The sequence below is a fragment of the Piliocolobus tephrosceles genome, chromosome 5, assembly GCF_002776525.5.
Source record: "Piliocolobus tephrosceles isolate RC106 chromosome 5, ASM277652v3, whole genome shotgun sequence".
Lineage (NCBI taxonomy): Eukaryota > Metazoa > Chordata > Mammalia > Primates > Cercopithecidae > Piliocolobus > Piliocolobus tephrosceles.
Genome location: NC_045438.1, coordinates 9308972 through 9314102, shown reverse-complemented (window position 1 = coordinate 9314102; position 5131 = coordinate 9308972). Strand labels below are relative to the sequence as shown.

The 5131-nt window shown below is 36.6% G+C and overlaps 1 non-coding gene across 1 annotated transcript; it reads left to right on the top strand.

The window, feature by feature from the left end:
• Positions 1-818: 818 nt before the first annotated feature.
• Positions 819-925, top strand: LOC111547354. The gene has a single exon (XR_002733103.1). It is a non-coding gene; the product is annotated as a U6 spliceosomal RNA (small nuclear RNA).
• The last annotated feature ends 4206 nt before the right edge of the window (positions 926-5131 follow it).

Below are 5131 nucleotides of genomic sequence, written 5' to 3'. Positions count from 1 at the left end.
TTGAGGCAACATGGATGGAGCTACAGGCTATTATCCTTAGCAAGCTAACACAGGAACAGTAAACCCAATACCGTATGTTCTCACTTATAAGTAGTACCTAAATTCTGAGAACAAATGAACACATAGAAGGCAATGATGCACACTGGGGCTTATTGGAAGGTGGAGGGTGAAAGGTGGGAGAGGATCAGGAAAAAAACCTAGTGACAACAAACTCCCATGACACATGTTTACCTATGTGACAAACCTGCACATCCTGCACATGTACCCCTGAACTTAAAATAAAAGTTAAAAAAGGGCCGGGTACGGTGGCTCATGCCTGTAATCCCAGCACTTTGGGAGGCCAAGGCAGGCGGATCATGAGGTCAGGAGATCGAGACCATCCTGGCTAACACGGTGATACCCCGTCTCTACTAAGAATACAAAAAATTAGCCAGGCATGGTGGCAGACGCCTGTAGTCCCAGCTACTTGGGAGGCTGAGGCAGGAGAACAGTGTAAACCTGGGAGGCAGAGCTTGCAGTGAGCCGAGATTGTGCCACTGCACTCCAGCCTGGGTGACAGAGTGAGATTCTGTCTTAAAACAAAAAAAACCCTAATGAATCTGGGACAGATATTCATAATGTATTGTTACTTTGTTGACATTGTGGAGGGAAGTGTGACATTAAAAATCAGTTTCAAAATCTTGAATTATTGTCCCACTACACTAGTGGGACAATAATTATCATCTCTGAGAATTCAGATTGCTGCCAATTTTTTCTTCTTCTCACTGACCTATGGTTTCTAATTCCCATAATTAAAATGCCACCTTAATAAATATGTAGTGCTCACTTTGGCAGCACATGTATTAAAATTTGAATGGTACAGAGAAGATTACCATAGCCCATGTGAAAGGGTGACATACAAATTTGTGAAGCGTGCACATTATCAATCATCACCTGGAACTGAATGAGCTAAATGTCCCAATTAAAAGGCACAGAATGGCTAGTGAATAAAGAAGCAGGACCCAACAATATGCTGTCTTCAAGAGACCCATAGGCTCAAAGTAAGGGGATGGATTAAATCTGCCAAGTGAATGGAAAACAGAAAAAAGCATAAGTTGCTATTCTAATTTCACACAAAACAAACTTTAAACCAAAAATGGTTAAAAAAAAGGACATTAAATAAGCATAAAGGTTTAATTTAACAAGATGTAACTTTTCTAAAGAAATATGCATCCAACACAGAAGCACTCAGATTCATAAAGCAAGTTCTTTAGAGACCTATAAAGAGACTTAAATAACCACACAATAATATTTGGAGATTTCAACATTCCACTGACTGTATTAGATAGATCATTGAGGCAGAAAAATTGACAAGTGGAACCTAATTAAACTAATGTAACTAAAGAGCTTCTGCAAAGCAAAAGAAACTATCAACAGTGTAAACAGACAACTTAGAGAATGGGAGGAAATATTTGCAAACTATACATCCTACAAAGGTCTAATATCCAGAATCTATAAGGAACTTAAACAAATAAAAAACAAAAAAGCCCATTAAAAACTGGGCAAAGGACATGAGCAGGCACTTTTCAAAAGAAGATATACAAGTGGCCAAAAAGCATATGAGAAAAACGTCAACATCACTAATCAGTAAAGGAATGCAAATCAAAACCACAGTGAGAAATCTTCTCACACCAGTCAGACAAACTATTATTAAAAAGTCTAGGCCAGGCGCGGTGGCTTAGGCCTGTAATCCCAGCACTTTGTGAGGTTGAGGTGGGTGGATCACGAGGTCAGGAGATCGAGATCATCCTGGCTAACACGGTGAAACCCCGTCTCTACTAAAAATACAAGCAAATACAAAAAATTAGCCGAGTGTGGTGGCGGGTGCCTGTAGTCCCAGATACTCCGGAGGCTGAGGCAGGAGAATGGCATAAACCTGAGAGGCGGAGCTTCCAGTGAGCTGACACTGGGCCGCTGCACTCCAGCCTGGGTGGCAGAGCAAGACTCCATCTTGAAATGAAATGAAATGAAATGAAATGAAATGAAATGAAATGAAATGAAATGAAATGAAATAAAATAGTCAAAAACCAACAGATGCTGGCAAGTTTGTGGAGAAAAAGCAACGCTTATACACTGCTAGTGGAAATGTACATTAGTTTAGCCATTATAGAAAGTAGCGTGGTGACTTCTCGAATAACATAAAAAAGAAGTACCATTCAACCCAGCAATCATATTTTTGGAAATGTACCCAAAGGAATTACATCACTGTACCATAAAGTCACATGCATTCATATATTCATTGCAGAACTATTCAGAATAGGAAAGTCATGGAATCATCCTAAATGTCCATCAGTGGTAAACTGGATAAAGAAAATGTGGTATATACACCATGGAATACTAAGGAGCCATTAAAAAGAACACGATCATGTCCTTTTCAGCAACATGGGTAGATCTGGAGGCTATAACCTTAAGAAAACTAATGCGGGAACTGAAAACCAAATGCCACATGTTCTCACTTATAAGTGGGAGCTACACATTAAGGATATATGGACACAAAGAAGAGAACAACTGACACCAGGGCCTACTTATGTAGGTACTATCAGGTACTATGCTATGACCTGGGCAATGAAATAATCTGTACATCAAACTCCAGGGCCACAAAATTTACCTATATAACAAACCTGCACGTGTACCCCTGAATGTAAAATAAAAGCTCTAAAAAGTATATTATAAATTATATGTAATATATTATATTTCAACATTAAGAAATTAAAAATAAATAAATATGTAAAATTTCAAAATTAAAGTCAAACTACAAAATGATATATTGATTTTAATTATTTCAATGACCACAGATTCTAAACTTTTCAAAAGATATCACAGTCTTTTTTTTGTTATTGTTTTCTTTTTCATGGAAATAGCTTCCTGGCATTTTTTTTTTTTTTTTTTTAGTTTTTAGTTTTATTTTTTATCAGTTACACACATTTCTAGGAAGTGTAGTAGCAAAAGGGCCCACAGATATCTCTTCCAGAATCTGATTGAAATGGTTGAGGAGAAATTAGAAAGTAGGGCAAAAAATTCATTGGTCTCAAAATTAAGAAACCATGCCAAATAATTTATATATATAAAGGAATTTCTACCAGATAGTGAGAACTTCATATGAAAAGTGACTGAAATCAGTGTACAACTCTATTTCCTGGGACAGCACTGGTGTATTATGTGAACTTATATAAAATAAATACTGACAGTTTTCTCCATAATTTATTTTCTTTTTTGTTTTTCTTTATATTTTAAATTGACAAGTACTATTTATTTATGGTATACAACACGATGTTTTGAAATATCTATACATTGTGAAACAACTAAATGGAGCTAATTAATAAATGCATTACCTCATATTCTTATCATTTTGTTTTAGTAGGGACACACAAAATATACTCTTTTAGTAATTTTGAAGTATATAATACATTGTTCTTAACTGTAGTCACTATGCTGTACAATAAGTGTTTAAATTATTCCTCTGTCTAACCAAAATATTGTATCCTTTGATCAACATCTCCTCAATCTTTCTGGAACACCCAGTGCCTAGTAACCACCATTCTACTCTACTTCTATGAGTTCAATTTTTTAGGTTACACAAATAAGTGAAATCATCCTGTATTTGTCTTTCTGTGACTGGTTTACCTCACTTAACACAGGGTTATCCAGGTTCATCCATGTTGTTATGAATGAGCAGGACTTCCTTCTTTTTAAAGCTTAATATTAATCCAATGTTTATATGTACCACATTTCATTTATTCATTCATCTGTTGATGGATACTTAAGTTGATTCTTATTGTGAATAATGCTGCAATGAACATAGAAGTGCAGATATCTCTTCAACATACTGATTTCATTTCCTTTGGATATATATCCAGAATTAGTATTGCTGGATCATATATGGTACTACTATTTTTAATTTTTTAATGAATCTCCATATTATTTTCTATAATGGCTATACTAATTTGTATTACCACAAACGTACAAGAGGTCCCTCTTCTACACATTCTCACCAAAACTTGTTATCTCTTCTCTTTTTGATAATGGCCATCCCAACAGGTGTGAAGTGATACCTATTGTGGCATAATTTGCATTATCCTGATGATTAGTAATAATTTTTTATATACCTGTTGTCCATTTGTATGGTTTTCTTGTGAAATCTTCATTCAAGTCATTTTCCCAGTTCAATAGGGTTATTTGTTGTTGTTGTTTTTGCTATTGAGTTGAGATCCTTATACATTTTGGATATTAACCCCTGATATGGTTTTGCTGTATCCCCACCCAAATCTCATCTTGAATACCTGTTGTGGGACGGACCTGGTGGGAGGTGATTGAATCATGGGGGCAGGTCTTTCCCGTGCTATTCTCATGAGAGTGAATAAGTATCACAAGATCTGATGGTTTTGAAAATGGGAGTTTCCCTGCACAAGCTCTCCCTCTTTACCTGCTGGCATCCATGTAAGACATGACTTGCTCCTCCTTGTCTTCTACAATGATTGTGAGGCTTCCCTAGCCATCTGGAACTGTGAGTCCGTTAAACCTCTTTTTCTTCCCAGTCTTGGGTATGTCTTTATCAGCAGCATGGAAATGGTTTAATACAGTAAATTGGTACTAGTAGAGTGGGGCATTGCTGAGAAGATACCCAAAAATGTGGAAGCAACTTTGAAACTGGGTAACAGGCACAGGTTGAACAATTTGGAGGGCTCAGAAAATGACAGAAAAATGTGGGAAAATTTGGAATTTCCTAGAGACTTGTTGAATGACTTTGACAAAAATGCCGATAGTGATGTGAACAATAAGGTCCAGGCTAAGGTGGTCTCAGATGGAAATGAGGAACTTGGGAACTGGAGCAAAGGTGACTCTTCTCATGTTTTAGCAAAGAGACTGGAGGCATTTTCCCCCCACCATAAAGATTTATGAAACTTTGAACTTGAGAGACATGATTTAGGGTATCTGGTGGAAGAGATTTCTAAACAGCAAAGCATTCAAGAGGTTACTTGAGTGCTGTTAAGAGCATTCAGTTTTAAAAGGGAAGCAAAGCATAAAAGCTAGGAAAATTTGCAGGTTGACAATGCAATAGAAAAGAAAATCCCATTTTCTGAGGAGAAATTCA